The following is a 13,207-nucleotide window of genomic DNA, read 5'->3' on the forward strand; positions in this document are numbered from 1 at the left end:
TACATCCAGCATCTCTACGATCGTCTCCATGGGAGAATAGCAGCCTGCATTGCTGCGAAAGGTGGATATACACTGTACTAGTGCCGACATTGTGCATGCTCTGTTGCCTGTGTCTATGTGCCTGTGGTTCTGTCAGTGTGATCATGTGATGTATCTGACCCCAGGAATGTGTCAATAAAGTTTCCCCTTCCTGGGACAATGAATTCACGGTGTTCTTATTTCAATTTCCAGGAGTGTATTTTAGAGTTATCCATAATACTAGAGGGCATATCATTTTTTATAAATGAGGAACAGGAGCGGCCCCAACACTGATCTCTGGGGCACCCCCCACTTGACAGTACCCCACTCAGATCCCACATTGCAGCCGTTATCAACATTGTGAATAATGACCTTTTGATGCCTGTTGCTAAAGTAAGAGGTGAACCAATTGTGAGCTACTCCCCTTATTTCGTAATGGTCCAACTTCTGGAGTAATATTGTGTGATCAACACAGTCAAATGCCTTTGTTAAATCAAAAAATACGCCAAGCGTTCGCAACTTTTTGTTTAGCCCATCCAGTACCTCACAGAGAAAATAGAATATAGCATTTTCAGTTGTCAAACGACTTCTAAAGCCGAACTGTACATTTGATAGCAAATCGTGTGATATAAAATAATCAGTTAACCTTACATACACAGCCTTTTAGATAACTTTTGCAAACACTGATGTCACAGAAATAGGTCTAAAATTATCTACATTATCCCTTTCTCCCTTTTTATAAAGCGGCTTTACTACTGAGTACTTTAATCGCTCAGGAAACTGACCATTCCTAAAGGAAAAATTACAAATATGGCTAAATACAGGGCTAACATGTGCAGCACAGTACTTTAATATTCTACTAGACACTCCATCATAACCATGAGAGTCCTTAGTCTTCAGTGATTTGATTCTACAAATAATCTCCTCAATGATTATGTGAAAAAATTTAATGAATGTAGTAATGCTAAAAAGAAGAGGAAAGTACAGACATTAAGTTAAGAAATATATGGGCAGTTCCATAATCACGGGTGTTTCATGTACACACCTTAAAATCAGGAAAAATAATGTAATGAAAAATATTTATTGAATTTAATATTGAAAACTTTTAAGGCTTACATTATATTTCATGTTAGAAATGCTGATACTGGAATTGTTTTATTGTTCTCCTGGTTATCAATCAAAAAATTAGTGTTACAGGTGTTACCAAAAGTAGACCTGGCCCCTGTTATGAGTTAGGGAATTCTCTAATTTCTGCATACTTGATGAAACTTTTATTCTTGTAAAACAACTGTTAAGAGGTATTCCCCCAAATTTTATTTTGAAATATAAATTTTTATTTTTTTGGACATCATAACTCAGTGTACACACACACACACACACACACACACACACACACACACACAGATATATATATATATATATATATATATATATATATATATATATATATATATATATTTTTTTTTTTTTTTTGCTGTTACGGGTGTTACGTTAAATGTTACGGGTGTTACATAGATGCATCAGATTTGATTTTTGGAGGAATAAATCTACCTATTACAATTGCATAACAAGGAAATTGGTATTGTAGTCTATTTGGAATAAAAGTATGTACTTAAGAAAACATATTTGAAAGATAAAGCTATTTATTACACAAAAAATTTTGTTACAGTTTTATAGTACAACTAGGCCAAGATATCCTTACTTACCTAACATTTACCTCATTTTGTAGGCCTAATAATTTTATGACAAAAATGCTTTCTTATTATTGATAGGTTTAAAAACTTCATTTAATAATCTTTTTCAGCAACATCCAACTCAAAATTGAACTCATCGTACAAATGGTAACCTTGTTGTTTGATTTCTGGTGTTGTTACCTTAGATGGTACTTGACTGAATTTCACAAAACAAACATCAGTTTCATCTAGTTTAAAAAGTGTTTTACTTTTTCCTACTGACTTCAGAAACAGTATTTTCACAACCTCCTCTTCATCAACCTCACTCTGGCAGATTCCCAAGTAACGGTATTGAATTTTGGATAGGGTTGGCTTCTTTTTGTCACTTGGAATGTCGACCAAGACAAATAACCCAAATTTTAAATCAGACTTTTCAATTTTATTAGTTAGGCTTAACTCACAAGCACTTCCAATATTGTCTTGTGATTCAGATAGTGAAAGAGTCTCCTGATCAGAATCATCAGAACTGCACACTTCATAGAAGTTTATGCATCTTTTTGCATGTAATGTTTTAATTTGGCCTCCTCAGTAATAAATACTGACACCCTTGTCATTAATGACTCTCCTGTTTTTGAAACCAGCAAATCAGTTGTGTTATAAGGCTGAAAGTGATGACAGCCCTGGATTTTGAGGAATTGCTTGTAAATTTTTCCACCTTTCATCCAAAATAGGAATGTTGTGCTCCACTGTTATCTTACCAACCCATAGTGCCTTACTTTTAGAAAAATTCTTCAGAGTGTAGTCATAAAAGTCAATTGAGTTGTTAATAATAACTTTCCTAGATCTAACAACTTTCCTAGATCTAACAGCTGGCTCCTTTACCATGTGAACTGGCAAAAAAATTCCACTCAACTGTCAATCCAAATTCTCTCTCAAAATAACATAGATTGGACAAAGTATATTTATTTTTGAACTCTTTTAACTTTAGGAAACGCTTTTTTAATCTCTGTTATAACAGTTTTAAGAAAAGTCCACACAGAATATATTCTGTGTGAAAGGTCGTTACTGATGACTGCATAGGATCTAACTTCATGGTTTGCAAACCAAATCCAGAAAGTGCAAATAGTTACTTGTGAATCTGCCCAGTGTGCACTCTGTACCTCATCTTGTGAAATTAAAGCATAATTCTCTGCAAAGTCCATTTGAAGAGAGAGATTAGAAATCCTGATAATGTAGGCCTATTAATGTATAAACATAACACTGTGCAGAGAGATAAAAGTAAAAGACATTGTTAAACATAGGCTCTTATGAATGACTAGAATTTGCCTCAATAAGCAGTTTACTGGGCCTATATAAAATTTAAAACTTGGGTTAGCAACATTGTTGTTCTTGGAAAAGTTAGAATGGAAAACATAAACTATACGTAATCTAAAGAATTTTGGGCTTAATTAACTTTTAGGAGAATGTCAGTTGAGTCATGTTAATGCCCTAATTAACTTTTATAATTTAGGTGTAGTGCTTAAACAAATGTATGCAGAGGAATAAAAATTATAGTTTTCATGCTTAAAACTGTTTTCATATGTAATAAACATAGTTAAAAAAACTTTTTTCATTCATAATAATACCCTTTGGTTATAATTTAAATATAGGGCCTAGGCCTACTAAAGATGAAGGTGACATTAAACCTTCCAATTCAAGTTACGGGTGTTACGCATGTGTTAAGTAACACCCGAAACAAAAATTAGTAACACCTTTAACAGCTATAAGAGTGTTAAATAAGATTTCAAAATGCCACGTAATGATATGATATTGAAAAAAACATGTGCATAACCTCACTTTTACAGAAAGGTATTGTACAGAACAAATTTACTAGATTAGGAATTAAACTTTTGTATCTTTTTTGTTATGGGTGTTACAAGCTGCATATATATTATAAAACTAACAAAATAAAGAAATCCAATTAGCTTACCTCAACAAAAAGAATTATTATGAGCTATAACAATGTTGACTTCAATATTTTTTTGCAACAATAGAACAATCAGCCATAGATAACACAACTAATACTCATCTCGAAATAGCATAAAACATACCTCTCTGTGGTGCCATAGAGTAGTGCACTTTAAACACTTAGTGAAGGTAGAAATTTCATTTTTTCATAGTCACGATTATTTTGCAATGAACAAATGTACTTTTAACTTGGCATTTTTAAGGTTATATTTGTAATATTGTCATTTTAATTTTTTTTGTCACTAAGTCTCTTTAACATGGAATGACCCATATGAATGTAATTGTAATTGTGTTATTATTATTAAAACAAAAGGAAATTGCATTAACTTTTTTTTCTAAACTCGAACCACTCAGGACACTGAAAATGTCCTACATGGGTAGAATATTATGTTAAATATTGGTAAAAGAGTGGTAGGTCAAAATATGAAATTTATTTGAAGTACTAGGACCAACAAATTTCTGCTTCTGTTTTACAGTAATCATTATGGTCCTCCCTGATAAGAAAATGAAATTTATGCTGTACTACACCATAAGTTTTCAACCCATAGTGTTCAAGTGACTTACACAAGCAGTACAGTATGTAATTCATTAAATCCCTTGTCAAAGCATATATTGCCATGCTTAAATTTCATTAGTCCAACACCAACGGAGCTGTTGCTGTTGATACATTATTAATACATTTTATAAGAAAGTTAGTGTACACTGTGTTGCTTCTGCAACACACTATGGTCACAATTGGGCTCTTCCGAAGGTTTTTTGGTTGATCTATGGTATTTGGAGCTTTGGAAGTTAATGAAACGAAATTTCTTGTCTCTGTACACATTGTGGCAGAAGGAAGCAACAAAGACACAAAGATATGTATTTTATTTCTTACAATTTTGTTGGCTTATAAAGTTTCTTCATTACACTGAAAGATGTGAAATTTTAATTTTTATTGTGTACATTCTGAAGTGTTACCACATAAGATTGTTTTCTTTTCCATTACATTCATAATGGTAGTGTTTTTTTCCTCTTAACAAGAAAGCATGACACTTGAGTTGGTAAGTGAGCAACACATTTTGTATCGAGTGACTTGTGCAACCGGTGAAATCCATAATTCATCACACTTCTTAGCAAAGCATATACTGCTGTACTTGAATGTCGGTTAATTTTTAATTTGTTGCACGGTCAGTGTATATTCTACAGTCCTTTTATCACTGAGGGATCTGAAAATGTGTTATGTTACATGCATAGCGGGTTTCATACCTAGTCTTTCTTATTAGTGAAAGAGTCGTATGTAAAAAATTTAAATGTGTACAATGTGTTAGCACCTGGGACTATCTATATTATACTCATAATGGTGGTGTCTCCCTGACACAGGAAAATATGAAACTATTGGCAGCAGTTGACCGACACACATTGTTCTGAGAGATTTCTGCAATCAATTAATTGTGCATTACACTTCTTAACAAATAGTGTACTCCTGAACTTAAATTTCCATCTGTTTTACGGATTGACATACAAAAACAACTTCATGGTCCAGCACCAACAGAATTCATGCTCCTTTACCTTATTTGTAAATCTGAGGAAGTTACGTTTGTACTGGGTTGCTTTTACAAGAAACTTTGAACGTATTGGTGCTCTTCTTTAGGTATCTTGGTTGACTATGGGGTGAAGAGCACTGAATGTTAATGAAATATCTTGCGATTGTACACGCTGGGGGGGGGGGGGGGGGAGGACAGAAGAAGAGGCAAGAGAGAGATACTTGTTTTATCAAATAAAATTGTTTTACCCTATAAACTTTCTCCTTTCAGTTGCAAGAGGGGAATATTTATCTTTTCTAATGTGTGTGTATAAAAAAAGTTTAAGTTCAGCCGTATTTTCGATGTATGAAGCTATTTTGTTTCCTGTTTAGAATTCCTTCGTTGAAAACGACTGTAATCTAATGACTGGCAACAGTTGGAGTTTTACACATGTAAATTATTTCACATTTTCAGTGACGATGTCAGACGAAAATAAATAAATAAAAGAAACGAATTCATTATAAGGGGGTTGGGTTCAGTTTTGATAACAAAATGGATTAAGTAAATATACACTCCTGGAAATTGAAATAAGAACACCGTGAATTCATTGTCCCAGGAAGGGGAAACTTTATTGACACATTCCTGGGGTCAGATACATCACATGATCACACTGACAGAACCACAGGCACATAGACACAGGCAACAGAGCATGCACAATGTCGGCACTAGTACAGTGTATATCCACCTTTCGCAGCAATGCAGGCTGCTATTCTCCCATGGAGACGATCGTAGAGATGCTGGATGTAGTCCTGTGGAACGGCTTGCCATGCCATTTCCACCTGGCGTCTCAGTTGGACCAGCGTTCGTGCTGGACGTGCAGACCGCGTGAGACGACGCTTCATCCAGTCCCAAACATGCTCAATGGGGGACAGATCCGGAGATCTTGCTGGCCAGGGTAGTTGACTTACACCTTCTAGAGCACGTTGGGTGGCACGGGATACATGCGGACGTGCATTGTCCTGTTGGAACAGCAAGTTCCCTTGCCGGTCTAGGAATGGTAGAACGATGGGTTCGATGACGGTTTGGATGTACCGTGCACTATTCAGTGTCCCCTCGACGATCACCAGTGGTGTACGGCCAATGTAGGAGATCGCTCCCCACACCATGATGCCGGGTGTTGGCCCTGTGTGCCTCAGTCGTATGCAGTCCTGATTGTGGCGCTCACCTGCACGGCGCCAAACACGCATACGACCATCATTGGCACCAAGGCAGAAGCGACTCTCATCGCTGAAGACGACACGTCTCCATTCGTCCCTCCATTCACGCCTGTCGCGACACCACTGGAGGCGGGCTGCACGATGTTGGGGCGTGAGCGGAAGACGGCCTAACGGTGTGCGGGACCGTAGCCCAGCTTCATGGAGACGGTTGCGAATGGTCCTCGCCGATACCCCAGGAGCAACAGTGTCCCTAATTTGCTGGGAAGTGGCGGTGCGGTCCCCTACGGCACTGCGTAGGATCCTACGGTCTTGGCGTGCATCCGTGCGTCGCTGCGGTCCGGTCCCAGGTCGACGGGCACGTGCACCTTCCGCCGACCACTGGCGACAACATCGATGTACTGTGGAGACCTCACGCCCCACGTGTTGAGCAATTCGGCGGTACGTCCACCCGGCCTCCCGCATGCCCACTATACGCCCTCGCTCAACGTCCGTCGACTGCACATACGGTTCACGTCCACGCTGTCGCGGCATGCTACCAGTGTTAAAGACTGCGATGGAGCTCCGTATGCCACGGCAAACTGGCTGACACTGACGGCGGCGGTGCACAAATGCTGCGCAGCTAGCGCCATTCGACGGCCAACACCGCGGTTCCTGGTGTGTCCGCTGTGCCGTGCGTGTGATCATTGCTTGTACAGCCCTCTCGCAGTGTCCGGAGCAAGTATGGTGGGTCTGACACACCGGTGTCAATGTGTTCTTTTTTCCATTTCCAGGAGTGTAGTTACTTGAATGTAAAACTTCCGAAGCTTGCAATGGGGCAAAGCATCTTCTCATATTGATCTACGTTTGTTTCGACAGGATTCAGTAATACAGAACTATGATCTGCATTTGCAGGATTTATAGTGATAGGCGTTCGCCGTGCCTACCTGGCGTGACGTCACGAACAAGCGCCGAGGCCTTCCTTTGAGTCCGTGTTGGCTGAACCCGGCAGCTCTGGAGTTGCCTTGACCTAGGGGCGAGGTCGGTCGGCGAGCTTCAGAAGTCCCCCCCCCCCCCCCCCCCCCCCCATGCCAGAGGAGCCGGTCCGGGGCAAGAGACGGGCTCCCATCTTTCTTCACTCGTCTACAAGCATGGCTGACATAGAGACGAGTGATTCTAGTGCGACCTCGAGGGCGTCTATAGCGACTGTTCCTGCCTCACAGGAGGAAGTGGAACAAAATGAGCAAAATACGCTTGAAAGACATACTAAAATAAATCAAATTCTGGACTCAAGCGTCAGAAATGGGAAAATTAGCCAGGCTGCAGTTCTGGCAATCAAATGCGAACTTGCCGCCTGGGCTATTGCCAGCGCAAAGCTCGAGGGGCGTCTTGAAGAATTGGAGAAGGAAAATAACAGATTAAGACAGCAACCAACCAAAACCTGGGCTGCAGTGGCTGCGCAAGCAGTCACTAAAACTCAAACGACCAAGGAAACGATTGCGAAGGTCTCCAAAAGGCCGGACACGGCGGTTTTTTTAAGACCCCTGCCCGGACAGACAGTCAAAACAGTTCAAGAAATATTTACCACAACCATTGACCCCGCTAAAGACAAGATCAAGATCAACAAAGTAAAGGCAACTAAAAACGTAGTAGTCGTAGACGTAGCAACAGAGGAGGATAGAGACAAGATTTTAAATAACGCCAAACTTAACAAAGCAGTAAAATGTGAACCGCCAAAAAAGTGAAGTCCGTTGGTGATCTTGTACGATGAACTAGTAGCATTAACAGAAGCAGACATATACGAAACTCTGTATAACCAAAACTTTGATGATGTAGAATGGGAAACATTCACGAATGACTTCAAACTGCGTTTCAGGACAGGAGCGTGATGTCGTTCATCACGTTGCCGAGGTCTCTGGAAAGATGTGGCGCAGGATCACCACCATGGGGAGAGTCTACATAGGCTTTCACGCAATAAATGTACGAGATTATCTAGTGGTCCCAGATGCCACAACTGTGGTGATCTATATCATGTACATAAGCACTGCGAGAGGAAGCCGGCTTGCTCCAGGTGCGGGGCAGAGGATCATACAAGAAAGAATTGCAACAAAGTCGGGATCTGTATACCTTGCACGAAAAGAGGAAAAAAGTCATGCAACACCACTGGTAGAAATTGCCCTACATACAGAATGCTTGAGCAGTGACTCATAGCCCGATTGACTATGGCTGAATCCCTAAATGGGAACAGGAAGCCTAAGAGATAGTCTCCAAGCAAGAGGTTGAGGGATGCAATAAGGGCCAACAAATTCAAAGAATTTATCCAGAAGATTACCAGGCCACAATGTCACACAATCATTATGAAAGATGTCTATATTCAAACAGACCCTTGTAATCAGAATGATGCAACCTCCCCTCAGAATCTGGCACAAGGGTCGCCTAAAGACCATGCACGACCACTTGGGCATCCTGTGGGAGGGAATTCACCGATAAAGGACGTAAAGGCAAACAGTAACGGAGAGGAAGTGCAAGTAAACACAGTAAGCAGCACAAGTACACCAACAAGCTCATCAACTGAAAGAGGGCTGGGAATTGATCCTGCTAGGATTTACCCCAACCTGGAGCACGCGTTACAGCTATCTAGACTGGAGGAGCCGGCCATCCTCACAACAGCCTTAAGGCATGTGGTGCGTGTCGGCCATGAATATGGTAGAGATATCACCTTTCCAGTAATGGAGGCTGTAGATAGAATACAGCTTAAGACAATGAATCTCCCCACAGACTTCGGAGTCCTACCTGACTTGGTCAAGAAGGTGTTTGACAGGCGAAATGAAAAGTTCGACCTTAATGAATTATATAATCAATCTGTCATCACCAATGGAAAAATAGCACACGACTGGCGCAAAAACTGGCCGGAAACTCAAATCCACACATATTTCCCACGTGAGCCATTTAAAAGTGGGACACATAAACACACACAATAGTAAACTGGTCCTGCAGGAACTCCGAAGAGTGGTGGAGGAGAAGAGTCTGGACGTACTCTGTTTGCAGGAGCCATACTCCCTGGCTGGGCGGATCCTGTTCACTGCAGTCAACTGGCAATAAATCTATGGCGGAGCGGAACCAAGAGCCGCGGTCATATTCATAAATAAAGCATTGAGAGCCACAGTACTAGCGCAATTTTCAGACGACCACTGCAACGTTGTGGAGCTTCACTCACCAGTAGGAGCACTCTACGTGGTCAACATGTACTTTCAGTACGGAAGACAAATAGACGAATTCCTGGACAAACTTGTTCAAATAGCCACGGCGCTGCGGGGACGCAGAATTCTCGTGACAGCAGACATCAATGCAAAATCCCCCCCTGTGGTTCAGTGGTACTCAGGATGACCGTGGAGGAAAAGCTGTCGACACAATCATGGCACTAAAACTAATGGTCGTCAACAAACAGGGGAACCCTCCCACCTACACTGGTGGCGGAGGGTAGGGCTCAAACATCGACGTTACTCTTGTAACGCCGAACCTTGCAACAAAAATATCACACTGGACAGTATGGGACCAAATCACCACAAGTGACCATAATGTAATAACATTCACCATCGGAGACAGCGAGTGCCACTGGGACATGGGGTGGGAAACACAGCGCAGTTATAATAAAACCGATTGGGACCGCTTGGAGAGGGAGTGTGATATTTCTGCATTGCTGGAGGGTGATGTCAACGTAGAAGAATATGCCTAAGATCTAACGAAAGCGATAACCAGGGCGGTGAAGGCAGCTGTGCCAACCAGGAGGAGGGCAGTCGCGGCCTCCCCTTCACCATGGTCAGCCGAACTGGGGCAAGTGCGCCAGGCGGTAAGGAGGGCGAGGAGGTATTACCAGCGGTGCGTCATCTGGCACGAAAAGCAGCGCTGGCTGCAGGTATACAGAGAAGCCAGAGAACAGTTCCAACAGGAGCTTAAGGCTGTAAGGATGAGGATCTGGGAGAAGTATGTACATAGCCAATTGGCTACCGACTCTTGGGGAATCCCACACAAGATAGTATGTCAGAAAGTCAAATCACCCATGGTGCTATCTACCGTCAGGGATGGGGACCGGATGACGGAGACCTGGCAGGGAACTGTGGGGGTCCTCCTCCGGGCCCTGTTGCCTGACGATAGAGAGGAAGATGACACCGATGAACAACAAAGAATCAGGAGAGAGAACCAACGGGTCAACGAAAACAACAGCGTGGTTTACCCCTTCTCCGAAGAAGAGGTAGGCTCCCAAATCAAGGCTCTTAAAAAAGGCAAAGCTCCTGGCCAAGACGGCATCACTGCGGAAGTAATACAATACCTCGCCCCCCCAGCTGGTGGCACCTCTCACTAAGCTGTACAATGAGTGTTTACGACTTGGGACATTCCCCTCAATATGGAAAAAGGCGAATGTAGTCATAACTTAAAAAAGCCCTGATAAATACCCTAAGGAAGCCGAATCGTACAGACCCATCTGTTTACTGGACCTGTTGGGCAAGCTTTTCGAGAGGTTGCTAGCAGATAGACTGGCTGCACACCGAGTCCTGTGCGGGATGAGTGATAGACAGTTTGGTTTTCGGTCGGGGCGATCTGCGTCTGAAGCAATCGCCCTGGCTGCGGATGTCTGTGACTCTGCCCCGCACAAGTACATTGTCGGCATCATGGTGGACATCAGTGGCGCCTTTGATAACCTGTGGTGGCCTTCACTCTTCTCCTGCCTGCGGGAGAAGGAGTGTCCAGGGCCGCTGTATGGTTGTCTCAGGAGCTATTGTGAAGAAAGGGAGGTCTGGCTATCGGCCCCTAGCGGCAAAGTCAGCAAGAAAATTACCAAGGGGTGTCCTCAGGGCTCCGTCCTGGGACCTCTCTTTTGGGACATAAATATGGAGCCACTCTTAGACGAACTAAAGAGCAGTGAAGATGTGCTAGAGGTCATAGCCTACGCAGACGACCTCGTGCTGGTCGGCGACCGTAGCCGCGAAGATTTAGAGCCAAAGGTTGAGAGAGCAATAGCAATATTGACCACATGGTGTCACAAAACAAAAATGACTATCGCACCTAACAAGTCCACCTACCTATTACTCAAAGGTCAACTACTAAGAAATCCAACAGTCAGAATAAACGGCTTACCGGTTCTCAGGCGCCGAGAAGCCCGATACCTTGGTGTAATCGTCGACGAGAGGTGGAACTATGCATCACATATTGACACGGTAACACAGAGATCACTAACAGTACTAAACAATTTAATCGGAATTGGACACAAAAGATTCCATCTCCCACCTGATCTAATCAAATTGTATCACAACAGCATTCTTACATCAATAGTAGGGTACGGGTCAGCAATCTGGGCACACGGGCTCACGAGGGTCATGCCTGCCATGGCCGTAAGAAGAGTGCAGCGAAATATGCTCCTACGTTCAGTAGGCGCATATAGAACAACTCCGGGAGGGGCACTTTTAGTACTAATGGGGTTATGTCCATTGGACATAAAAATAAGCCACCTGGTATTGGATAAAGAAGGACAGAAGAGAAAAAACAGAAGAAATCATGGGGGTATACGTAGGAGATAAACCAAGTATTAAAACAAGGCGGATTGAATTATGGCAGGATCTTTGGAATAATGATGAGACAGAGAGAAGAACACATGAGCTACTTCCAAACATACAGGAACGTTTAAAACTTACATACATCAAATCAACTAGAGGCTTGCTGCACTTTCTTACTGGGCATGGACCCTACCCGACATATCTGTGTCGGTTCGCGAAGAGGGCAACACCAACGTGTGACTGTGGAGCAGTGCAGGGCACCCCAGACCATGCGGTGTACGAGCGCCCCCTCTCGACGACGTTGCACAACAATTTAGGGAACAACTACCAAACAACGACACGCACCACTTGCTCAGGCAAGAAGACACATTTAACGTCCTGAACAACCTAGCAGATGCAATCTCAGGCAAAGTCCTCAAAGAGTACCTGAGAAACAATCAATGAAGAAACACCAGACTTAGACTCCGTACACCCTCCCTGTTCCGCCAGGACATGGACTTGGCCAGCCGCCTCACTGCTGGAACCCGCCATGTTTTAGGATTAGTTTGGGGGGGGGGGGGGTTAGTACATCATCACCGGACTTGACAACGCACCGATTATGACAGTGGATAAGATAGTTATAGGTTCAGAATTAGAATAATAAGATCAGTATAGACCTGCAGCGACCAAGTCATCGGCCATCCCAGTGCCAGGAGCACTCCCACTGGGATTAGCTCAGTGGGAAAGGCCAGCAAAATTAAGTTTGTATCTTCTGCACACCTGTGACGCTGTAGGTAGAGTAGTTACAGTAACTTATTAAAAGTAGTATCCAAGTCTAACAGTAGCAGAAAATTTCAATCCAATAATCAAAACAACATGCGTAGTAAATAATAGTAGAATAATCCCCGTAGTGGTGAAGGTATTATAGTATTAACCTGTAGTGTTAGAAAGTAAAGCTGCAGATTGAAAATTGTAATAGTTAAAAATAGGACCTACTAATTTATTCAGGTAGTAGGTTAATTTGTATAATAATAATGACTGAATAAAGAATTTTTTTTCTAAAAAAAATTGTGTTTCTCTGTGATCGTGATTTGGAGCGTCTCTCTCTTTGGTCTCGGTGCACTGACATCGTTGTAGCAAAGGTTCCGCTTTGCACCTCTGTGTTGCATACGTTACATTGAGTTTGTTCTTGACTATGTCCTGTCCGCCGTCAATCAGCCGTGTTTACTTCGACTATCTCTTGTTGCCGTGTTCTCTTCTGCAGGTGGCTCTTCCGCCTTGCG

The sequence above is a fragment of the Schistocerca nitens genome, chromosome 3, assembly GCF_023898315.1.
Source record: "Schistocerca nitens isolate TAMUIC-IGC-003100 chromosome 3, iqSchNite1.1, whole genome shotgun sequence".
NCBI classification, from domain to species: Eukaryota; Metazoa; Arthropoda; class Insecta; order Orthoptera; family Acrididae; genus Schistocerca; species Schistocerca nitens.